This window comes from Crotalus tigris, unplaced genomic scaffold (assembly GCF_016545835.1).
Source record: "Crotalus tigris isolate CLP2741 ecotype Arizona unplaced genomic scaffold, ASM1654583v1 scf7180000017833.3397121, whole genome shotgun sequence".
In the NCBI taxonomy this organism is placed as follows: Eukaryota; Metazoa; Chordata; class Lepidosauria; order Squamata; family Viperidae; genus Crotalus; species Crotalus tigris.
Genome location: NW_024096661.1, coordinates 2,449,236 through 2,475,656, shown reverse-complemented (window position 1 = coordinate 2,475,656; position 26,421 = coordinate 2,449,236). Strand labels below are relative to the sequence as shown.

The following is a 26,421-nucleotide window of genomic DNA, read 5'->3' as shown; positions in this document are numbered from 1 at the left end:
ACCAAAGGAAATTTGGTTCTTACACCTTCTTTTCTGGAAGAGCGTATCTTGAGTTTATAGCATTAGTTTGGAATGTTGTAAGCCTGTTATGGAGATGCACTGAAGTCTAAATTTTTAATTAAGAAGCCTCATGCAAAAGAAATGATGTGTCTGCATTTCACAAGTCACCTTACGGCATTCTACATACTTTTTACTTTGTTCACTGAAGGTGCAATTCAGAATATTTATTTCTTTATTTAATTGAAAATACTTTTAACTCAACCCAGTCCTGAAGGTTTCTGGGTGATGTACAATATATACATAGAAGAAGGGGGGGGAAGGGAACCCTATCAACGTCACAATAAAACCCAGTGAAAAACACAAAGATAAAAGCCAAGATAGTATCCTCAATCAATCAGCTGGACCAAGTCTTAGTGAAACCATATAAGCTTAAGTTATTTTCAGAATGTCAACAATAGGGGTGGGCACTGTCTCCCCTGGAGTGGGTGATTATATTGAGAATGACTGTAGCCTCACTTCATCCTATATAATTCACCGGAAAGATAGGGGGGATGTTCAACAGATGTTTTCTAAATGACTAGGATCAGTCATCAGATTCCTGATGCTTATATATACATGAATACATGAATATAAAATTCCTACAATTCTTTTGCATTGCCCTTTTTTATCTAATTTAGCATGCTTCAGATGTGTTGAACTACAACTCTTAGTATTTTCAGCCAGCTAGATCCATGCATCTCTGGAAGAGTGCCAAGCTGTAACAGATTGAGAGAATCACAGTTCTGTCTTTCTTTATTTTTCTTCTGCCTCTCCTAGTTCTCTATTTTGTAGGTTGAATTTAAGTAGGATGTGTGAAACATTAATTTGTCTTTCTCATTGTTTGTCTGCCAATTGAGGTTTCCTTCCACCTGGTGGAATCTAATGTCCCTATACTGAAATTTAACCACAAAGCTCTTAGTGGAAAGATAGAAGTATGAAGAAAACAAACAATAGTTAATTCCAGTTCATGGTTTAATAGTTGAATTATAGTATAATTCCTTCTTTAAACCTGATGATTAATACACTAGATGAAGTATATGCCAGTGTATGCAAATTTATGCAGTCTTCAACCCAGATATTTTATCACCTTCCTTTAAATTCTATTTTGCCACTCTAACAATTTTATTTTCCATTATTATGTATATTTTTCTGTATTTTAAATTAAATCACTTTGGTGCTATTCAAATTAATAAAATGGCCAAAGAGCTACGGTGCGTTGAAGAATTTTATAAATTCTAAAAAGAAGAATTTAGTAAAAAAACAAAAAGTATAGGAAACAAAAATAGAAGCAGAAAAAACAAAAAAAATGTGACTATCAGCTATCTATAAGTAAGAAAATAGTTTGCTTTCTAATTAATGCTTTTCACTTTCCATATTTCTATTTTTTCCTTGCACATATCTCCTCTTTTAGTTGATTCCTTAAAAGAATTAGATTCACCAGTCAGTTATCCCTGTGAAGCTATGCATTTAAATTTTTAAATTTCACTCGCTAAATCCAGTCTGCCTGAGAAAGTGGAATCCTCATGCCATAACATTAAGCTTGTCAGCTGTAGTCATCACCCACATTTTCACAGAGATTCCGGTAGTCCATAGAATGTGAGCGCAAAATGATAATTGCCCCAGGCCCTAGAGGAGAAGCTGGTTTTTTTTCTTTATGAAAAGAAATGATACATGAAACATGCCCTTTGGTTGAGGCTCTGGGAATCTTTTGGAATTGCCCTTTTTAATAATAAAGTTTGCCCTTTTAAATATAATAGGGTGTTCCTTCAACAAGGATACATGGGAGGTGCCTTTTCAAGGTTCCCCAGAATTCTTTTTCTGCCTCTGTCCACCAAGCAATTGTCAAACAGGCTGTTGCAGAAAGAAGCCACTTGCTTATAGGCACAGAAGTGGTTTAAGAGTGAAAGTACTGGAATAGGCTCCTCATCACTTACAGTACTCTTTAAGTGCCTGGGAAAAAAGAATATCTTTTCAGTGGCTAATTATGAACATAAAGAGTTGTTCTCCAGCAATTATGTTGAAATACGTTGGGGAGTGTGGTTAATTGCAGCAAGGCAGAATCATGAGCAGTCTTGCACAGAGCCATCAGCTTCTTCAAGGAAGAAACCTGCAAGTGAAGGAATGAGGGCCACTTGAATACATTTGATGAACTGCTTGACATTCCCCTTTATTTATTATTTAAAGAAGGTCTATGGCTCCCCAACTTAAAAAAAAAAAAGTGACCTGCCTTATAGAAAATCAGCCAAATTGAGGCCATTGGAAGCAAGGGGGGGGGGTGAGATGAATGGCATCTGAAGCATGTCCACACTGAGATTCACCTGATTGTGCCTGCCCCATTCCACAAGATCAGCATGGGTATGCTTCAGGTCCCATTCATGAAAAAAAAAAAGGGCTTTATAGGTGGCAATCGGCTCTTAATTTGCATCTGGAAACCTGTAGAGAGCCAATATAGTTTGCAACATAACAATGGTATACGTAGTTATCAGAGTTACAGTTAAAAATAATTTGAACAACCCAAAAGGGGAATCAAATCTTTCAACCCATAAGCGTATAATGTGTAAACTGCAATATTTCTAAAAATGCCATCTGCTGGTTATTTCATAATGAAAATTACTCACACATTAATTTTCTTATTTTGATGATTTAAATGAAAGAGCTGAGAATTTTGAAGTTTCTTTGAAAGAGGACAGAGCAAACTATAGAATTTCAGAACTGTTTTGACATTTTGGGATGACTGTTTCCGTTTACCAACTAAGTATTGGTGGTGTGAACAGTGAAGGAACAAGAACAGTTATATTCTAGAAAAGAGAAACCAGTAAATACAGGCCTGGTACATACTGTATACTAAGCATGTTAATCTGATTTTTGATTTAGTATGTTGTGGGAATTGAACCATGCATTGTTTGTTTAACTGATTATAATTAAATAGCTATGCTCTATGAAGCCACATAGACTTCTTGTTTCCTTTTGGAATCTTCTATTCCCTTTTTACTTTTTCTCTATCCTTTCTGCATTTTCTTCTACAACACTAGTAACTGATGTAAAAGCAGATTTAAGAATTCAGAAATATCTTAAGGAGACTTGCATTGTAGCTGATTGACTATCTTACATCAGCAAACTCGCTCTTTTACAATGCCTATTTAAAATTTAAGAGCATTTATAGTTAAGTTTATATATTCCAGAATTGAGGCATCTTTTCAGAGATATTTTTTTACTGAAACACAAGTGGGCAAGAAATCAGTGGGAGCGGGAGTGACTTCCAACTTCCTGTCGGCTTTCCCATTAATTTCCTTGTGGGAAGCTGACAGAGAATGTCAGAAACCTTCCTTCCTTCCTTCCTTCCTCCCTCCCTCCCATGGAAAGTATGGATGACCTTGTGCCTTAGGAAGCAACCAGACAAGAGAAACGGGAACAGCCTAATGGATCAAGCAGTTAAAAACGGCGGGAAGCTTGTGCTTTCAGATTTACAAGATTCTGCTAATACAATAAAGTAGAATTAATTCATCTAGTTGTGTTTCCTGTCTGGTTTACCTGGGAGAGCTGATATCAGTCTTGCAAGTCTGAAAGTATAAACTATCCACCACCATTTGATTTATTATGGCAGGTCCTTTCTAAATTTCTTTCTTTCTGCTAGGCCACTGATGGTGAACCTTTTAGAGACCGAGTGGCCAAACTGCAACCCAAAACCCACTTATGTATCGTTGGGTGCCAAGTGGGCATGGCCCATTGGGTGGATGTGGCCAATTGGGTAGGCGTGGCCAATTGGGTGGGCGTGGCTGCAGTTATAATGGCAGACTCGGTGGGACTAAAAAGTTCAATTCCAACTTTGCAAGATCATTTTTTTCCCATGAGAATTTGAAATTGATTGATTCAACATATTTTTTTTGCACACGGCGGCGGAGGCCTAAAGCGAAAAGGTTTTATAAAATCCAGCTGAAGGCCTAGGACTGGGGCGACGGTGCGCATGCCCACAGAGAGGGCTTTACGTGCCACCTGTGGCACACATGCCATAGGTTTGCCACCACGGTGTTAGGTCACTGAGGGCTTTTCTTGAGTTTTTGATTCAAGGAGAAAACTTGCTGAATAGCTTCTTTTTACCTTTAGTGTATTGCTCTGAATTTTGAAGGCAGTATTATTCAAAAAAGTGCCTTCCTGTATAGAAATAATGAACCGTAAAATATTATTGTATTCCATCTCCTATTAACCCAGCCAGCCTGGCCAGTCATGAAAGATTGGACATTGCCAGCACAATACCTGCAGAGTCACCAGTTCCCCGTTTGTGGTGCATTTTGAGCAGTTATTCTGTGAATTGTTGAATGAATTGTTCTTGAGGTCTTTGATGGTTTGTTTTGGATTGGATCTTACCTAGTGTCCCTCCAAGATAGGCTAATGTGTAAACAACTTTTGCGTTTATCAAAAGCATTTTAGGACTTTTATCCCTGAACTACATATAGTAGTTAATACCTACAATTTCTGTGTATCAAGAGGACAAACTACAAAATAGAGCTCATTGAATATAATGATAACAAGCACTTTTAGAAATGAAATAGTGTTAAAAAATTTGAGGTCATCCCTGATTGCTAGTATACTTTCCAAATTACAACCACAATGTTTGATATAGTGCTGCAATGAAACCCTATAAAGAGGCAATTTCTTTCTTGGCTGAAGCCTCTTTCATTTCACTTGGATCTAAGCTTGGAAAGTTTGGAAGGGTTCCTAATGGAAAAGTTCCTAACAGAAATGTGAATGGCCCCCCTGTATGTGTTTTTAAAAATCTAAATTGTAGCTGAATCCATTTTATGAAGCTTTCAGATGAAAGTCCTTCTTGGCAGCCTTGTCAGTGATTCACTATGCAGGTGCATTTCAATTCAGTTAAGTAAACCACTACTTTAAATAGTCATTCAAGTGAAGCATTGCAGTTAAAAATGGCATTTAAATCTTTGCTTTCCTTTTTTTTTTTTTTAACTCGCCATCTCTTCCTCCTTCTTTAGTGTCAGGCACTTACACTGGGAAGGGTAAGGAGGAGAAAAGAAAAGAGCAGATTGGGGCTTTGAAAAAGAGAGAGCCTTTTTTAGGTGGACTATTAGACATAGATTGTGTAAGCACTCTATAGTTCAGTTTGCCTGAATCATAATTTATGTGATTTGATTTAACAAACCTTATGTCGGCACTGTTAATTAAGAATTAACATTAAATTATTTTTTTGTGATTTTTATCTCTATGATATTAGTTAGCCTTATTGATTATTGTTTGTGGTGGAAAGGTGACTTGAATTTAGACCTTTTACAAATAGTCCTTGTTTAGCAGCTGTCTTGTTTAGTAACTACACATCATAATTTGTTTAGTTACGACAATGATGAAAAAGTAATATTTGCATTTATGAACTTTGCAAAGGAAAGCTGAAGTAAAATCATAAGCACATTTTCAGTTTCACATAATAACCAGTTTATTTTAATGACTGAGTTGTCTCTTTATACGGCTTCAAATCATGGTTTGATTTGATTTTTATTTCATAATCATGTAATCTAGAAAGTATAGTAGTAATCAGGATGATCTCAATCTTTTTATATTATTTCACTTCTAAAAGTGTTTGTTACCATCATGTTCAATAGGAATTCAGATTCAGGTTTTTTTTTCGGTATTAGACTTCATATTGCTTAAGCAATCACTATTGGTCAAATCAGCCTAGTTCAACTTACAAATAGTCCTTGAGTTACAACCATAATGGAGTCTGCATATTACGGTCATAAATTTTGATGGTTATAAATCAGGTCACCCATGTGACCAATCTGATTTTATGACTTTTTTTGAGGCAGTTGTTAAGCAAACCCAGTGGTAAATGCTGGTTTTTAGCAAAACTGTCATAAAACACAGTTACATGACTGCAGAGTGCTGCAAATGGCCATATATGCTGAGCATCCGAAGTGTGGGTCATGTGACCAGGGGGCAGCCATCAGAATTTTGAATCCAAGTCATAACTGTCCCCCAGCGAGATCTGTCATAACTTTGGTCACTTTGGACCATTCATAAATCAAGGACTACCTGAATAATTGTATAGTTCAGATGTTTCTCCAGGATCCTTGGAAGAAAGGTGAGGCACCAATGTAATAGTTATAGACAAATATTTAACATTGGGGATATACATTACAATAATTGTCCTTTGGACATTTTACACAGAAAAGTGAAATGTCGTAGAAACAAAATCCTGGTGACATAAATTTTCATCAATAATGAAAGTCAATTATGAGCTTTTCTTTTTATCCTCAAATTTGAGCTATTGATAATGGATAGAGCAAAAAATGTTTGATCTATCAACAACTAGTCTGTTTTCTCACTGATTGGTTCATTTGTATCTCTAGCTCATGAAGTATATAAAATCTACCATTACTGGAAACTAGGGTTAGTCTCACTTAAGAAGGAAAATATTTTATAAACAGGACATTTTTTGAGAGTTTATATGATGTGGCAGTTGATTGTAACTTTGAATTTATTATAATGATTAAACTTGCATTCATGTAAATGTGTTACTTACAAAAAAAAGTGATGCAAAGCATGCATAAAAAGCTCTATTGTTTTACTGTAGAATTTTGTTATGAAAATGGTTGTGAGAGATGCATAGGACTACCCTGATTTATAGAGGGAAAAAGTATTGTGAATCATAGTGATACCAAAAGGTCAAAAGGAAGTTATTTCTCATCATCATCCAGCTTAGTGTGGTTTATTCAAAAGTGGAAAAGACTTGTCAGAATGGCAATATTTCTTTCCTGTGGTTGTATATGTTGAATGCTTAATTTTTATTTGCGACTTCTGCACTACTAGTGCTTAGAGAGATCAGTTGTACTTTAACTTCATTTTAATTTGTTATTGCAACCAGCTTAATACATTGTAGCAAAATAATACTGGGACATTGATTTACCCTTTGGACAGACTCCATATATACATTTACTCTTTATAAGCACCTAGTTGTAGTGCTTATTCTGTGGTTGTTGCAGTGCAGCTGGAAATTACATAGGAGACAATTGGCTTCCTCTGAGACAGTTACAGGTGGCCAGATGTGGGTGGAGTGAAAGGGGGAGAAGCTGTGGGAGAGGTACAACACCCACATCCTTTGGCTTACATTGTAAGAATTGCTACTGTTTACTGCGATGTTTTTTTGTGCTACAGAAATTTTGATCTGTGCTTTGCTTTCACTATTCACTACTTTGGTTATACCTGAGGTTTGGTTTCAGAATACAGTATTGTACACACTCTTTTAAGTTAGTGAAACAGTTATGAAGTTACTTGGAATTCAAATATAGTAAGGATTTAATGCTTTATCTTAAGCTAGAAGATATCAATTCTGATTGAACAAAATTGGACCTGATTCCTACTGAGTTTGTAACTCTTTACCATACTCTTCAGCCCTGAAGGGATCCTTGACAGCAGGACTATCTCGTAAGACTACAAAGGGCAAGAGGTGTCAACAAGTATGCGGTGATTTTGCTGGTGCCCTTTTTAATCTGAATCCTTTCACTGAAATTCTCTTTTATTTTGAAACATAGCTTTCATCTACTTTGCAAGATCAGGATTGTCTCTGTGTCGGAGAAATAGGTCCTTAGATGTTCTCAAGTAGTTTTCAAAACAGTATCTCCAGTATTGGATATTCTACAGTTCCATAGAATATGCTGTGCCATGGAAAATTAGAAGGGCAGTTTGTCTTGGCTATGCTCAGAATACCAAGACTATTGCTGTTCATAAAGTTAACAGAGATTGATCTCTTCTGGAGTATTAAGACCCATTAGCTTGATGCCAGTCTTGCACAACCACAGTAGGTTTGTCAGATAAAATGGGAATAAACCATATGTGTGGCCTTGAACTACTAATTTGAAAAATAAAATATAAATACGCATTTTCAAGTTTTCATGGAGGGCAATCTTTCTGTGCTTGGGGGAGCATACTGATGTTAATAGATGAGGATGTATATTGCGAGACCTGCTATTCTTCATTTTTAAATTTCAGCTCTTGGAGCAAGACTAATGAAGATCCATTTTTCAGTAGGACTGAAATTGTTATTAAATCCATGAGTAATGTGAAGTAATACGTATTGGTAGACCAAATCAGCAGGGTTAGGGATTTTAAAAGGAAGAAATTACAAATACAGCCAGGTAGATCGCACTTTTCTTTACCCTCAGTGTACACATCAGACCGACACTTTATTTAGGAGTTCACAAATATGCTTTAAAAAAAAAAAACAACACCTTGCATTTTGTTGTTCCCTGAGGATGAGAAACTCTAAAGCCTTAGCAGGGTATTGCATTCGAGATGTTGTGTACGTGGGTAGCAGAACAACAAATTGTAGCAAAGAGGCTCCTGGGAAAAATAATCCTATATAATCCCTTGATAGAAGAAATACAGAACTCTTCAAAAAAAAAATTAAGACTATCCAAAAAAGTTCCAGGGTGTACTTCCAAGCTGACAATATTGGAATCTGAATATGGGTGTGGAAAGAAACCAAGCCAAGAAATTCAGAGTAGCATTCCTAGCACTCCCTCCACTTTTTCTTAATCACAACAACCTGAGAATGAGTAAATGGCAAAGATCCAAGGTCAATAAAAGTCATTTTGGCCCATGGGGAAAAAACAGTGTACTATATTATTATCATAATCATCATCACCACCATCATTATAATTAGTACCATTATTTCATAACATCAAAAACCTGTTGCTTGAGGTAATGCCAGCCATAGTTTTCTAGAAATTTCAACTCTTTTTTTTCCTTTTTAGATGTCTTGCACATGCCATTTTGTTGCAAGCCTTCCTGCTCAAAAATTCCACAAATTCTCAAAAGAATACTTCTCCATTGTCTTTTTCTTGTTGGAGGAACATCTGCAACCCTATATTGTTTTTCAATATAAGCAAGCTTGTTGATGACAGCAGTGGAAAGGAATACAAATCATAATTTTCTGTCCTCACCCAAAGCCTTGTTTTAACATTGAGCTGTCCGTTCCAAATCTAGTTAACACTTTTGCAGTTGTGCAGTAGACGGAGATGATGCCATTTTGGACACCAAAAAATCTTATTTTATAATACAAAAAGATTTTTTTTTTTTCGTTTCATGTCATGGTATGAATTCCATATCATGAACCTTCTAATTGACAGCTTCCTTCAACTTCCAACCTTACTCTAAGTTGTAAGGACTTTTATAAACCAACTACATCAGCTCCTGCCCTCCACAGTCCCTCTTCCTTTGAGGGAAATGTAGTTGTTTTCCATTAACACCTTTGCTCTCTGTGTTTTAAAACTAATAGACTCACACATAGGGTGGCTTGGTTTCTTTATACACTGATCGGTGGGTTCAAATATTGATAGCTTATGAGTACTTGCCTGAATTAATTTATGGCCCTCAGTCTTTCTCATATCAAAGGAATATGTGTGAAAACATATTAGTAGTTAGTACCTTTTCTTCAAGCCAGAAGGCCTGAGTTTGCTATTCAGAAGTGTAAGGAACATGAACAGTATGTTTTGAGTGTGTGCGTGGAATGGATCAGAGCCCCCCCCCCCTCTCTCTGCTATGATCAGACAAGCCTCTTCTTTGTTTCAAATTTATCTTGGGTCTTAACATTTTGCAAAACTTTTTTACATTTCTGTACATTTTGTTTCAAAAAATGGGCCCAATCTCTTTCTTTCTATATAACCAATTTCTCAGTAGCCTGGAATGCAAATATTTCTTGTGGTTAGATCTATTTTTGTTGGAAAACTTCTTAAAAAGCTCATAAAATAGAGAAAAATGCAATTTCCTCTACAATAACATCAGTTGTTATTAGTGTTTTGTTGAATAAGTGTTTTTATGTCATTATATAATGCTTTAAGGCTGAAACAATGCATTCTGGGGCATATTTATCTCTCTTCTTTAATAGGTTTCTGACTGTGCTTGCTTTAGGCATATTTTAGAGTTAAATGATAGTCCCATCTTCCAAAATGTTTATTTCAGCAATATCATACCATATATTTTCAGTTTGTTCAATTGCTTGTCTTTCATTGCATGCTTTTCTGTATAACATTTGTGATGGCCTCAAAGGAGAATCCCTTTCAGTCTTTCATTCTTTGATTTGTTACTAATCTGTAGTTTAATTTTTTCTTGTCAAAGTTCAGATTAAATGTATGGAAATACTTAGCAGCCGTATGAGTATGAAGAAAGAATAATTGTACTTAAATTTAAAGTATAACTAACTATATACGTAGGAGAAAGAATTTTACTACTTAGCTAAATATCAAAGTTCAAAGAATCAAGCTAATAATACTGAAAAAAAGTAACACCCAATACTTGTGTATCATTTTCATTTCTGCTTACTATTAGTGCATTGGGATTGGTGAGCTTCAGAAATAGCTGTTATATCAAGTAACGATTTCAGAGTAGCTATTTGTTTTCACTGTATCTTTACTTAGCAAGAATTTTATTGAATTGCATATACTTGCTGAGCAAAGCTTGAAACTGAAGTATGTTGGTTGAAATCCTATTTTAGCCCCATTCCAGTATATATACTAGAGTTAATAGGAGTTATTCAAAGTGATATTTTGATTAAATTAACTTTAAATAAAAGTTAATATGTCTCTCAAAATAGCCATACTCTCTCTCTCTCTCTCTCTCTCTCTCTCTCTCTCTCTCTATATATATATATATATATATATATATATATATATATATATATAGGAATCCAAGTTATGACAAAATAAAAATTGAAACTTTGAAATGATCTAAATTTGTATATGCTCATTATGCAAAGTGTGTATGCCATAAGCAAATTTCAAAAGTATCAAGGGATTTCTAGAAAATAGGTCATATAGTGAGAAATGGTCAAATAGTTTTTTCCCAAGCATTTTAAGAATATTCTATAACTAGCACTTTGAATTATGCTAATAAACCAGTGTGCAGCAATAATATTGTTGCAAAGGCCTGTTCGTTTTAGTCTAAATTTTATAAGTTGCATTTTTTTCCAACAGAAAATTGAGTAACTTCCAAGAATCGCCCATAAGCTCTTATCATAATTAATAACAACAACAGTAATCATTTATTATGTTGCAGGTGTCTATTAGTTTGAATTCTAAAGTCCCAGAGCATTTTATTTTATCATTTTCTGTTACATTTTCTATTTTATAATCCCACCCCTTCTTCCTTGTAGACAAATGATATTTCTTGCAGAACGTCCAATGCACCAGTGTTGCTACTTTGTGATGCCATTTGTAGTTAGTCTGTGCCATTTTCTTGCAACAGCTAGCCTACCACATAACCCAGATTTGACAATTGTTGATAAGAAAGAGAATAAATTCTGAATAGTAGAAAAAGAAGTGGAGAAAATAGCAAAATACAAAGACCTGCAAATAGAAATAAAATGATTGTAACAAAAGAAAGCAAAGGTAGTACCAATCGTAATAGGTGCCTTGGTTGTAAACCCAAAACAATTGGAGCACCACTTGCCCATCATTGGCATTGATATATTCACCATCAGACAATCGCAAAAGATCGCTTTACTTGGAATGACTTGATAGGCGGACAAAAATGCCAAATAAAGTCTCAACATCTGTCTGACTATGTGATGAACAATGGTGGGATTCAGCCAGTTCGCACCACTTCAGCAGAACCGATAGCTAATTTTTTGTTGCCCAGGCCAGAATGGACTTCCGGAAGCAGCATCCACACAGAGAACCAGTTGTTCACATATTTGAATCCCACCACTGGTGACGAACCATAATTTATTAAACTTGCATGCTCTCCAACTCCTAACAACCCCTGGGAAGCTTACAACAATAAAACAAATTAGAATTAAATCAATAAAAAATAAAAGATGGCAAGTAAGATGAAGTGAGATAACTCACTGTCCCTTGCCACAGGCCCGGATGAATGTAAGGTAGGTGTGAACATGTCCCTGGGTTGATTATTCCAATAATTGATTCAGCCAAAACAAAATAAAGTTATTCCTAGTCAGAGTTGCAATTTGGACATCAAAAAGGAAGGGTGGTTCAGGAATACCTTTAAAGTTACATTGGATTTTCCAAGAGCAATCTGACCTAATTTAGAATTTGATGATTTCCTGTTGTTTTGTGGGAATTAAGCCACAAATAGTCTCTCATCATTTTCTCACCTGAATATTCTGAATTTTTGTGTCCAACAGATAGTATGGTGTGGGCAGTGCTAATAATACAAAAATAAAACAAGAAATGTACAAAAAGATAAATCATATCAATGAAATAGATTGTTAGCCACATATAGAAGACATTGTCCAGTCATGGCTTAATTATTTATCTCAAGGATTATGCATAAGCTATTCAAATAAGGAAATAGTTTTTTCCCAAGTTAAAAAAAGATTGATGACCAATTATTTTAGTAAAAGTCCTAAAAATGATTAATATTTAAATTTTAATTCCTGTCTTATATTTTCAAGTAATATTAGTTTATTTGTTTTCAGACTTCATTCTTTATTTTTGTGCTCACAAATCATAAACCTTTGCCAAAAGACAAAAAAGAACAAAGTATATCTACTCTCTATTTTTTCTTTGTTGTCTTTGGAAGCATTTCATTCCAGTCTCTTCCATTGTCTTCTATATAAATACATTTTTGTTCGTCCACATTGCATTACAAGGAGGGGGAAAAACTTTTCAGGAGATAGTTTTGTAAATTAAGAAATAAGTGTTACACTATTTTTCTTTAAAAAAAATAAAACCTGTGCTCTAAGAAATTGGCCCTGTTGAAATAGACTTATTTGGTAATACACGCGTCTCTGACTTCTAAACATCATCTCAGATGCCAGCCAGGCCATACTTTAATTTTAAAACTGGTGATAGTGCTCCATCCCATGCCAGGCGCTAGAGTGTTATTGGCTAGGAAATCTCTGTGCAGCTAAATTGGGAATTCCTCTAGTTTACTTCTCTCAAAATAGCTCATCAACTCAGCTCATAAGCTTTTGGACTCTTCCGTGATTCCAAGTTTTTTTGTAGAAAGAACTGAAATCTGTAGAAGTGCTGCTATCTTGAAGCTGGCATTTGGATTGAGGAGTCCTATTGTTTTTACTTCTATTGCTTGTATGTATGTATGTGTGTATTTATATATTTATATTTCAAGCAGTGTTCTTCAGAAATTTAAGCTTCTGAAAACATGACAGTGAATGGTTTTAACAGGCCTGTGAAATTCTCTCCAAATGTCGTTTGGTATTTAATAGGCTCAGTGGTATGATCTAACAGCTAATGTATTTGGTTTCTTATTACCAGCCTCATGAGATTTATGGATTCCCTGCCTGCCCCTCATTCCCTCTTTTAAACTTTAGAGTTGTTTGCCAGAGTATGTAATGTTGGCTATGGTGAGGACCAGGGATAGAGTTATTTATTGGAAATAGAGAGTTAAGAAAGAATCATCCTTTACAAATCAGAATTTGTAAGTCCTGCAGTTTAATAAATTTTCTTGTTGAAAAGAAAGCTTCCAAGTATATGTCGCTTAAATTTGGTGCGGAGATGGAGGTAATCTAATGATTGTACCATTCATTACTTTTGTGTGGTAAATGCCAAGTAGATTACAAACATTTCCTTCTTGGATTTATTGAAATAAATAGAAAGTATATGGTTTTAAAATGCCACTGGAAAGGTTCATGAGACACACCAAATCTAAGAATAGATGCTGGTCATTTATTAATTTGTTCTGCATGATTCCAATATCCTGAAAGATTCCTAAACATTTCATGGGTCAGTTCATAGTTCAATTGAGAACTTTTTGAGGATAGAAATATTCTTAATCTCTCTTTCACACCAGGTTCTTCTTCTGTTGTACAGTTGTATACTTTGGAAAGAGAAAAGAGAAAAGCATAAGGTACTATTTTCAGAATGGCTGTTAGACCTAAAAAATGGGTAATGTCGAAACATGTCAATCTGTCTTGGCAGCTTTAAAACACAAATGTGTTGTTTGTCTTTATTTCTCGATTGTGATTTGAAATAAATCCATTTTTAAGATACTTTGGTCTTGAAAGAGAAATCAGCACAATGGATCTTGTTACGTATAGAATGAAATTCTGAAACATCTTTTAACAAGATTAATGTACAGTATCTAAATATTTATAAAACGTAAATGAAATTATACTGCATTGAGAATATTCCTGTATTACAGTAAATATGTTCTAGTATTGAGTCATTTTTATTTAATTTCTCTTGCTTATTTAACTTTATAGTTCAAACCAATAAGCTACAAATTTGCATGATTGCCTGCTTATGATTACTGTGGGGCTAATTGTATTAAATCAGTTGTTCATAGATGCAGAGTATATTAATAGTTGAAGAAATCTGGTATCTTTATAACTCACAATTTGAATTGCTAACTGAACTTCTGCATTAAACTGTGCTAGGATAGTGTAATTTAGTATTGTGATGAAGCAAATTATTAAAGCAACTTTATTGGCTGCAATTTAACATAGCATTTCTTTAGTACCCACACTCTTGTTTGTAGCAAAAGTATTTACCCTTTAAAACATGTCAGTTGAAAATATTTTGTGTGCAATTTATGCAAGGAGTTACAACATCTTAACTAAACATATTATCTTGGAATCAGACTGCACTTGAAAGTGGCCACTGGTATTAATATTTATTCGATCAAATAAAGCAAACTTAAAGGGTATCTGGGAACTTCATATTTAGGTATCCTTTGTTTAACTACTAAAGAAGTTTCAAAGAAATATAACTATTATAGAATGGAATTAGGAGAACTAAATTTTAGCGTTAGGAATCCCCCTCCCCCAAAGATGTGTATTATAAATTGAAATACTTTTAGATTATTATAATCACATGACTGAATAATACATATTGGAAGAATAAGATTAACCATGTACAGGTAGTCGCTGCTTAACAAACTGTTTGTTCAGCAACAATTCAAAGTTATGGCACTGAATGAATGGTATTTATGCCAGTCCTTAAACTAAGGATCATTGCAGTACCTGAATGCTTACATGGCTTAAAATTAAGGTGCTTGGCAACTTGTCCACAATTATGACTGCAAGGGGCACTTCAACTGCCCCCTCTTGCTATGCCCTTTTGGTTGCCCAGTGTTCCACCATCCCAACGACCCCTGCTGTCCTGCACTCCACTCTGTTCTCCCCTATACTTTGCCACTCCTGCTGCCTCCTGCATTTTGCTGCCTCCACCCCCTTGCTCTCTGTCCCACTTTCCCACTCCTTGCACCCTGCCAACACTGCTGCTCCAGCTGACCTTCGCCATCTTGCTTGTGCTGCTAATGAAGCACTTGCTGACAAGCACCAGCCATTGCCTCACAAAAGGGCCAGGCTGCCACTCCTCCTCAGCAGGATGAGGAAAAAGATGATTAGCTGGACATGGCAGGAACAGCAGAGTGCGGAGCAGGAAAATGGGGGTGAGGGAGATGCGGCAGGCAGCCTAGTGCAGGGTGGCCAAAAGGTCAGAGATGGGAGACGATAGCTGGATGGAGGGAATTGAAGCAGAGGCAAGCATAGGAGGTTAGGAGACCTGTGAGGTTGTTTTCTAACAGCAATGCAGTCCTGGACTAAGAACCACAACCTGGACTACCAAACTGCCAATGTTAAGCTACGTGGTCATGTGATGTTTCACTTAATGACTACCTTCTTAGAGTCATTAAGTGAGGACTTTCTGTAAGTAAGACTACTGCTAGTACCACTATTCAGAAGGAAAATTTCTCTTTTGATATGTTAATATGAGCAGAAATTTTCACTGAGTTTTTTTCTCTAGAGCCTCCTGAAAAGGTGCTTAGAAAGGTTGGGAGACTTTCTGAAAATGTATGGGAGACATTGCGAAAATGTTGTGAAAAAGAACAAGCTCAAAATGGCTATTCTTCCCTTATCTATTACCACAGGGGTCTTCAAACTTGGCCCTCTTATGACTTGTGGACTTCAACTCTCAGAATTTCTCAGCCAGGCATGCTGGCTGAGGAATTCTGGGAGTTGAAGTCCACAAGTCATAAAAGGGCCAAGTTCGAAGTCCCCTTTATGAGAGCTTTTAGTAGACCTCTGTCCATTCCATGAATTGCTTGATGGTTTGGCCTTTTGCTTTTGAAAGTTAATTGCTACTCCACTGATGGAGTGAGCTTTACAGGCATGTACATTGTTAGAGATGTTGTCCACATTATAATATTCAGTTCTGTTAAGTTCAGTAAATATAGAGTTAATAGTTTAATATGATATATGTGTTAATTTGCTGAGTAACGCAAAGATGTTTGCGTTATCACTAACACACACTAATGCACTACTACGTGGAAGCTTACTTTGCATATATGTAAGTTCTGCTTGAATTGTCACAGCACCAATTAAAATTAGCATCTTTCCCCCTCCCCCCCCCTTTGCATTAGTGCAAGAGGTAAATTAAACATTCAGTGCATCTGGTAAAATGATATCCAAGCCCTGAAAATACATATTAGAATAGGGTGTGTATGCATAAAGATGGCATATAACTGTTGGATTTTGCTGCAGTAGCCAAATTCAGCTCACTTTATGAAAACTAATATTTTTTTTCTTTTACAAACGAAAAAGAAACTATTCTTTTTCCACAACAGTAGTCCAACAGATAGGCTGGACTGAAAACACTGACTATTTAGACCTGTTCATTCGATTTTTGGGTTGATAGTAGATTAAATGAATGTATTTATCATTATTTGTTAATGTTTGAAAGATGTTAAAATAAATAGAAGTTTTAAGATTCTGTTTTTGGACAGGAAAAAAGGTTTTTTACCAGGTAAGTTCTTGATGCACTTAATTTTGGTACAAATATCAGCAGGTCATATTAATGATAACTTAAACAGTGGCTCTAGAACAGGAGTCCCAACCCCCAGATCGCGTCCCACTACCAGGCCTTGAGCCTTTCAGAACCGGGCCATGGAAGTGGCAGTTGAATAGTCATGTGCATTCTCCAGCAGGATGGCTGTAGAGTCCAAATGGATGAATGGATGGGTTCTATGACGGCCTTCCTGCCTGGCAGACTGGGTAAAAACTTCGGCCACACCCCTTCCTTTGGGCGTGACCCCAGTTTTGACTCAGTCTCGAAGCCTGGTAGAAGTGCGAGAGGCAGCTCTCAGAACAAAACTAATTTAACTCAAAAAAAAAAAAAAAAAAAAAAAAAGAGAGAGAAAGGAATCCCCTCTTCCTCCAGTTGAAAGAAAAGTTTCCTGGCAGCTGATAGGACTCGAGAGAGGCAGCCAGGATCGGCGGACTCGTGAGTGGGGCGTCAGGGACTTACGGGAGGCTTGGAGCCGGGCCGGATCGCTCGCCGATTTCCGGCCCGCCGAGCAGCTGTTTGGCGCGGGGGCCTCACACCGGGTTGCTCGTCGCCCTCCGGGCCCGCCAAACAGCTGAGTGGTTTGGCCGATAGAACGAGGCGCCGCTCAGCGCGAAACAGCTGAGCCGCGCAGAAAGCGGCAAACCGCGGCGCCGCTCGGCATAGACCAGCTGAGCGGCGTGAGAAGCAGCCCGACAAGAGCAGAACTAGCGCGAGAATTTCTTTCTCCTTAGAGGAGAGGCGCAGCCCCTTAAGACTAAAGGAGTCTTACTGATTGCCAAAGTCAAAGATCCGCCATTGTTTTGAACCTCGTGGATTCCCGGGCTACCATTGGGAGGCGTGGCTTCTTCCCCATTCGCCATTTTGAACGAACGGATCTACCCGCCGTTTTTCCCTTGGGGGCGGGGCCACCACCCGGATTCCATTTCCCTGCAGACAAAGGGGGAGCCCTTATGCTAGGATCTGTGGTTATCTCAAGAACTTGAGACAAGAGGAAGGAAGAGGGAAAAGAAAGAGAACCGTTCTGATCGTGGTCTGTTGCCACAGCCACAGACTGGGGGAGAGAGAGATATAAACTGCACTTTGTCTGGACTAGGTGAGGAGGTGAGGAGGAGCATTTTTCCCTGACTGTTCCTATAGTGGCCTTTAGTCACTGCCTTGCAGGATCTTCTGTCCAAAGACTCCTGTCTGTCCGGCCATTGTTTGTATAGGCAGAGGAGGGCTCAGCCCCAAGCATCTGCATCTGATCTGCGTATCTTGTTCCCCCACTCCAGGCATTACCTACTCGGGGTGTCTGGCACAATGGCAGACAATGTCTCATATTCAGTCACACAGGTCCCTCAATTGTCCCCCCCACAGCAACAACAAAAACGCAGATCTTCTGAATCAGAGGTGGGGGGGAAGAAGAAAGCTAAAACAAAGCACCTTTCTCAGAAGGGACAGTCTAAAACAGCTGAGCGAGAGGCTTTGAGGAGACATTTGGCTTTAGAAAGACAAATTAGCAGGGCACAGAGAACCAATGCCAATGGGACAAATTTGGTTTCCCCTGTCCCAGCGGTGGCACCCAGCACAGAACCTACTGCCGAGGAAGTGCTCAAGACTTGGTCTCCTCCTGGGGAAACTGAACAGTTAGACTCCTCCAATCCCTCCTCACCAGCTTCTTCACCCGACCACACTCCAGCGCCTCACTCCAGCGACAAGGCGCAGGAGAACATATGGTCGGCACAATTTCATGCATTCATGCAGGATGCATTCTCCCAGTTCATGGCTTCTAAGGGGCAAGTGGCCTTTCACACACCCCGTAAGGGTCGGGCTAGGCCACCCCCTACCAGCACCTCTGAAACTTCCTCTCAACTGGGAGAGGGTGACTCAGTGGACCTTGACATGTCAGACATGCCCCTCTCGGAGGACGAGGAGACTGCACCTGAGCAGGCGACGAGCTCTGGCCTCTTTAACCCAGCGCTCCTAAAATCACTCCTGGTAAAGGCTGTTTCCACAGTCAACCTAACATCAGTACAGGATGAGAAGCCCTCAACAAGCAAGGAGGCCAATCCTCTGTTTGCCAAAAAGGTTCCACAAGATAAGTACATTCCATGTGCGGAGGTCTTTATGACCACGCTGGAGGAACAATGGTCCTCACTTGCAAGCCCACCGGCACCTAACAGCGCGGAAAGAAAGCTTTTCAACCTATCTCCCTCCTTCTCTAACATGTTAGAGGTTCCTACTGTAGATAACCCCTTAATTTCATTATTTTCTACCTCCGCGATTCCAGGAGACATGGCGGAGGTCTTGAGACCTGAGGAGAAGAAATTTGAACACTCCCTCCGGCGTTCCCATATGGCTGCAGCCTGGGCGGCCAGAGCAGCCACTTCATCATCATTCTTCGCGAGGGCCAGTATCATGTGGCTGAGGGAACTGCAAGGCACGGTGCCTCCAGACCAGGTCAGAGTACACCAAACATTGGCCAAGCTCCTCGCGGCCTCGCAATTTGTCTCTGACGCTTCACTGTACGCAACAAAGTATGCGGCTAGATCCATTGCGGCCACAGTGGCCTCACGTAGGCTACTATGGCTCAAAAATTGGAAGACAGACCTGAGGTCCAAATGGCGTCTTTCGACGTCCAAATACAGTGGAGTAGCCCTATTTGGTTCCATTCTGGACCCACATGTCAGCGAAGGCAGAGACAAGAAAAAAATCCTAGTACATCCATCAAAGAAGTTAGACAGGAGAGGCAGTCAGGACTTCCGGAGACAGGGCTCCCGCCCAGGAAGCCCCTGGGAATGGAGACAGCCCTTTCGATCAGGGCAATCCTGGGACTGGCCCAGAGGCTCACGATCCTTCTACCCCAGACAGGATCGAACCCAGGATCGCCAGAGCCCGGGAGCCAGGGGCCAGTTCCAGTCCAGACGCCCATATAGGGGAGCAGGAGGCAGATCCTTTAAGCGTACCAAGTGACGCCAAACAGGATACTCCCATTGGGGGTCAGTTAGGAAATTTCATCGAGGTCTGGGAGCAGACCACGACCGACGCCTGGGTTCTGGAAACGATCAGGCATGGTCTGACCTTAGACTTCTGTTCTCCCCCACCAAACCGGTTCATCAGATGTCCCATCTCCAGAAGAGCACACAAGACGAGGCTGATAACTTCGGCCATAGCCCACCTCCTGTCAATCCAGGCCATAGAGAAGGTACCAAAGGAGGAGGGAAGAGGATTTTACTCTATCCTCTTCGTCATCCCAAAGACATCAGGAGGGTGGAGAGCAATCTTGGACCTGAAGGGCCTGAACTATTTCATAAAGTACAGGAGGTTCAAGATGCACTCCTTGAAATCCATCCTAGCCAGCGTCAGGGAAGACGATCTATTATCCTCAATAGATCTCACAGAGGCGTACCTACACATTCCCATCCATCCCAGCTACCGGAAATTCCTCAGATTTACCTACGCGGGTCGACATTACCAATACAGGGCATTACCCTTCGGGCTATCATCAGCACCAAGGGTATTCACCAAGATCCTAGCTGTAATAGCGGCCCATCTCAGGTTGATCCCGGTTCGCGTTCAGTTTTATCTGGACGACATCTTGATTCAATCCAGATCTCGGGAGCAAGCAAGGGCAGATCTCGAGACCACAATCCGAACCCTACAGGGGCACGGATTCTCGGTCAATCTAAACAAGAGCCACCTCATTCCCTCAAGGAGACTGCAACACCTGGGCGCGGTGATAGACACGTCACAGTGCAGGGTATACCTTTCCCAGGAGCGACGGATCAACATATCCAAGCTAATTCACCAAATTCAAAGGATCAGGAGAGTGCCCTTGCTACAACTCTCGAAGCTCCTGGGGAAGATGGTATCTTGCATGGGCATCATCCCATGGGCAAGGCTCCACTCGAGGGAGTTGCAGTGGTTCCTCCTACCATACCAGAGGAGGAACCTCAGCACCTCCAGCAAGAGGGTGCTGGTACCAGCACAGGTGATGAAATCACTAAAATGGTGGCTATCCCCCACGACACTCAAGGGGAGCATATTCAGGGAACCGAACAGGGTCACACTCACGACAGACGCGAGCCTGTTCGGATGGGGGGCCCACCTGGGAACCCAGATAGCACAGGGCCAGTGGGGACAGAAGGACCTGTCACACAGCATCAACTGGCTAGAGCTCCGGGCCATACGCCTGGCCCTCCGTCATTTCTCTCACCTAGTAACGAGGAGGCACGTCCTCGTGCTTACAGACAATGTAGCAGCCAAGGCACATGTAAACAAGGAGGGAGGAACGAGATCAGTGGAACTAATGAAGGAAGCATTGGCTCTGGCCCGATGGGCAGAAACCAATGTGAGTTCCATCAGAGCGGAACACACCTCAGGGGAGACAAACACCCAGGCAGACTCCCTGAGCAGAGCCAAGGTGGACCAGTCGGAATGGCGTCTGGACCCGGTTCTCTTCGAGGAGATCTCCCGGAGGTTCGGACATCCGCACCTAGATCTATTTGCCAACCACAAGAACACACAACTCCCCAGGTTCTTCTCCAGATTCCCGTCCCCGGGATCGGAGGGAACGGATGCTCTCAGGTGCCGGTGGCCGGCGCAACTTCTGTACGCCTTCCCACCGCTGCCATTAATACCGGCGACCATACGCAAGATGATCCTGGAGGGCGCAGAGATGGTCTGCATTGCCCCTCACTGGCCACGGCGCCCGTGGTTTGCCGACCTCGTGGACCTTTCGATATCACCTCCGTGGAGGATTCCCCCGGACAGGGTAAAACTCAGTCAGGGCAAGCTTGTACACCCAGATCCCCAGTGGCTACATCTAGCCGCTTGGCATTTGAGCGGCAAAGCTTAACTAAACAATCTTATTCGGCAGGGGTGATATCGATCATACAGGCATCACGAAGAGCGTCCACTAATAGGATTTACGACGCTACATGGAAGGGATTTTGTAGGTGGTGCGCTTCGCTTCACCTAGACCCGACCGCAGTATCTATCCCTAACATCCTAGATTACCTATTGGAGGGTCTTAATAAGGGCCTGTCAGTCAATACCATCCGCAGACAGATATCGGCCCTCTCAACTGTACTCTCCTGTGACAACTTAACTTCCCTAGCATAGCATCCAGCGATTAGTGCCTTTTTAAAAGGGGCATCTAACACAAAGCCCCAGTCATACACAGGTACCCGTCCTGGAACCTGCCTAAGGTCCTTCTAGCCTTGACATCAGCACCCTTCGAACCTCTTGAAACATGCTCACTCCATCACCTATCACTGAAGGTATCTTTCCTTGTGGCAATTACTTCAGCAAGGAGAATCTCAGAACTTGCAGCACTGTCAGTAAGGAAGGATCTGTGTACCTTTTTCAAAGACAGGGTCGTTCTTAGACCAGACCCGACCTTCATTCCGAAGGTAAATAGCATCTTTCACAGATCTCAGGAACTTACGCTTCCTGATTTCTGTCCAAGACCCAAACATAGGCTAGAACACAGATGGCACAAGCTAGACGTGCGGAGAGCGCTGTGTTTCTACGTGAAACGCACCTCGGCTTTCCGAAAGACTGAAGCATTATTTGTGTCCTTTCAACCAGCAACTATGGGAAAGAAGGTATCTCCTTCCACCATAGGCAGGTGGATCAGAGCCTGCATAGCACAGGCATACGTCTCACAGGATTTGCCAGCACCCACTCAGGTGACTGCCCACTCAACTCGGAGCGCAGCCACATCTGCGGCGTGGCTAACACAAGCTCCGGTGGAAGAGATTTGCAGGGCCGCAACCTGGTCCTCACCTTCGGTTTTCATTCAACATTACCGTTTAGACTCCCTAGCAGCAGCAGACGCGGCTTTTGGCAGAAGAGTTCTTCAACAAGTCGTATCTGCTCAGAGTTCGGTAGCCTAGACATTCCCTCCCAGGGGGACATGAGGGCTTTGGTATGTCCCATCCATTTGGACTCTACAGCCATCCTGCTGGAGAAGGGGCGTTGTCTTACCTGAACGCCTTTTCTCAGCAGGATGATGTAGAGTCCAAGCCCACCCAGAGGATAGGTCTAGGCAGGGAGATAATAACGATATAATAAAGAGCTGCAATGTTAATTCCAACAAAGTTTCTCGCCTAAGTCAAAACTGGGGTCACGCCCAAAGGAAGGGGTGTGGCCGAAGTTTTACCCAGTCTGCCAGGCAGGAAGGCCGTCATAGAACCCATCCATTCATCCATTTGGACTCTACATCATCCTGCTGAGAAAAGGCGTTCAGGTAAGACAACGCCCCTTTCCACTCACATGAGCAGCGGGTGAGCATATGCAAGTGTGCTTCATTTGCACAATGTGTGCCCACTGCTTGTGCAAATGGAGTGGCACATGTGAACTTACCCGCTGCGTGCATGGAACCTTCCCCTCTCCCTTCCCCAGGCCAGTCCCAAAGCCAAAAAGGTTGGGGAGCTCTGCTGTAGGATAGGCATATAAAGATTTCCAGGATGTTTTCCTAAGAATAGATTTATCCATTTTTCTAATATATAAATCTAGATTGATAGAAGTTCTACATTAGTTGAGGAACGAGGAATCACATTAAATGTGTGTATTTTTTGTGAACATTACTCATAATGTTCATACTTATTCTCCAGCATCGGAGATGGAGAATCCACCAATGGGTTAACTCTGCCTTCCTGACCATTAGACCAAGTCAGCCAAATTTGTCACGCCCGTCCTTGGGTAACCACTCCCAGACTTGACTTGGTCTTCAGTCCAGACGAACATGATAAATTGGGCTCCCGGTCTAAGGCAGGTAATAGAGATTAAAATATTGGTGGATTCTATTCATCTCATACCACAGCTATTTCAACAGTGCTGGGACCAGCGCTGTGTGAAATAGCCTGTGGAAGGCTTGGGAAAGTGAGTCTTTTTCCCCTTCTAGACCTGGGGTTATCATTGAGACATCAGACTCCTCCCAAGAGAAATCTCTCTTCTATCCCTCTTCAGCTGGGGGCAGTACTGGGATCAGCGCTGAGGATTCAGTTCCTCCCTAAGGGAAATTCCCTTTCAGCTGATCAGCGTTGGGATCAATGCTGCAGCCGGAGCTCATCCGCTTCTCCGGAGGGGGGGGGATTTCCCCTTTGCTCTCTCTCCGTCTCCGAGTGAATCAAGGAGGGCCGGCTGGGCTCCAGGGGGCTTGAGATTCTACTCCTGTCGTCCCTGACGCGAGGAGCTGGCTGGTTCCTTAACATTTCAGATCAACGGCCGCGGCTTCTGGGAATGGATTCCTTGCTGATTCCCCTCCGAACCGCTATCTAACTGTTGTGATCCCTGCTGGCCGGTCTTTCCCCTCGCTTCATTCCTGAGCTGACCAGTCACCTTGCTGCCGTGCCAGATCACCTCAGTCGCCATTTTGGGCTCCGATACATGTAGAGACAACAGAAGGCACTTCCGCCTTCTGCCTTCTTTTCCTCAAATTTCCCGCCGCTAGGGTGGAAGCTTCTTTTGCGCCGAACTCCTGAAAGCTTCTCTTTCAGATACACAGAGTTACTCTGGCTGCCATTTTGGCTGCCGGAACAGGCGTGGCAGCCCAGCAAGGCAAAAGGAGGTTTTGACTTTATACTTTATGCTTTACGCATTCCCCCCTCTTCCGCTGATCCCGGCAACCATTCGCAAGCTCTTGTAAGAATAGGTGGAGATCATACTCGTGGCCCTGTACTGGCCACGATGACCATGGTTTGCGGACCTGGTGAATCTCTCCAGGTCTCAACCATGAAAGATTCCCCCGGGTCGCGTGTCTCTCAGCCAGGGAGCTCTACAACACCCAGAAACCCCAATGGCTGCAGTTAGCCGCATGGCACTTGAACACCGATTTTGACCAGGGAATCATACCTGGCAAGAGTAATTTCCATGATTCAGGCCTTCCGTCGACCGGCAACAAATAGTATCTATGACTCCACATAGAGGAACTTCTGCAATTGGTGTGAGAGGTGGTCACTTAATGTCTCGGATCTGACAGTCCCAAACATCCTAGAAGGCCTCGACAGGGGCCTAGCACCTAATACCATTCGTAGACAGGTTGCGGCCCTATCCACATTACTCACTTGCACCAACTCAGTCCCCTTGGCACAGCACCCTAGGGTCCACTCTTTCCTTAAGGGCACCACCAACACTAAACCACCCATGGTTCACAGGTACCTGGGAACTGCCACGGGTCCTTCGGGCCCTTATAAAGGCACTGTTTGAACCTATCAGGTCTTGTACTCTGAGGTCCTTGTCCCTCAAAGTCACCTTCTTAGTCACGATTACTTCGGCCAGGCGCATTTCCGAGCTCACGGCACTATCAGTCAGGAAGGACCACTGCACCTTTCACCAATATCGGGTGGTTCTCCGATTGGACCCAACCTTAGTTCCCAAGGTCAATACTCCGTTTCATAGGGCCCAAGAAATTGTTTTACCAGATTTCTGCTCCAATCCGTCCAATGCCCTGGAATGGCACACACTGGAAGTTCGTAGGGCACTACAACACTACATCAAGTGAATGGCGCCCTTCCGCAAGTCTGAAGCTCTCTTCATGCACTTTCATCATATCTCTAGCGGTCAGAAAGTGTCCGCCTCAACCATAGGCAGATGGACCAGGACTTGCATTGCGGAAGCATACTAATCACTTTCACTACCAGCACCAAGACAGATCACTGCACATTCCACTTGCAGTGCTACAACCTGAACGGCATGGGCCACCCAGGCCTCGATCGAGGAGGTTTGCAGGGCAGAGACATGGTCCTCTCCATTTATACGACACTACAAGATAAACTGTTTTGCATCTGCGGATGCCTCCTTTGGAAGGAGGGTGTCAACGCTGCTAATATTGAATATTCTTGCTTTGACAATATATGTAGAACTGTCTGGTATTTTTAGAGTTAAATCAGGTGACAGCAAAAGGGGAGGGGAATATAAGGAAAGCCCGGGAAAAAGAAACGGAAGTGAATCTTTGCCCTCCAAGTTAATTGGAAGATGTGAATCATGACCCCAAAATAGGGGAGGGGAAACACCTGGAATGTTATGTGCAAAGGAAGGGAAATTCAGATCTTAGCATCCACCATGCTGTGCTGACATCTCTGTAACACTAATAAAGGCTTTTTAGGTTAAAAAAATGCCTGAAGGTTCTTTGAAGTGTTTCATTAATCAGACATAGGACATTGGGTTCTCTAGCAGGTAACCACTGGGGAAACAGCTACGCCCCCCTCTGTTTCCCCCCATTGGGACAGTGAGGCTTTGGTATGTCCCATTGGTGGATTCTCCATCTCTGATACTGGAGAAGGGGCATTGTCTTACCTGAACACCTTTTCTCAGCATGGAGATGGAGAATCCACTCCCACCCTTAAAGACAATTAATACATATTAGAGAACCGGGAGCCAACACGTCAAACTATAGTCAGCTGCTTCACCTTCGTCAAGTCTGGGAGTGGCTACCCAAAGACAGGCGTGACAAATTTGGCTGACTTGGTCTAATGGGCAGGAAGGCAGAGTTAACCTATTGGTGGATTCTCCATCTCTGTGCTGAGAAAAGGCGTTCTGGTAAGACAACGCCCCTTTTCTTTAATACACAGTCTTTAAAAATGGTAGATGGTGTAGCAATTTGAGACATCACATTAAGAGGATG

General features: G+C 41.3%; 1 protein-coding gene across 5 annotated transcripts in view; it reads left to right on the top strand.

Moving 5' to 3' along the window:
- BACH2 (BTB domain and CNC homolog 2) overlaps window positions 1-26,421 on the top strand; it is a 195,773-nt gene that overhangs the window by 19,727 nt on the left and 149,625 nt on the right. Inside the window, exon 1 of one of the 5 annotated variants that reach the window (XM_039343137.1) lies at window positions 12,996-13,094. The exons of the other annotated variants lie outside the window; for them this stretch is intronic. The gene's annotated coding sequence lies outside the window, so the exon portion shown is untranslated. Of the gene's footprint in view, window positions 1-12,995; window positions 13,095-26,421 lie in introns of those variants that run through there. 5 annotated transcript variants of the gene reach the window in all.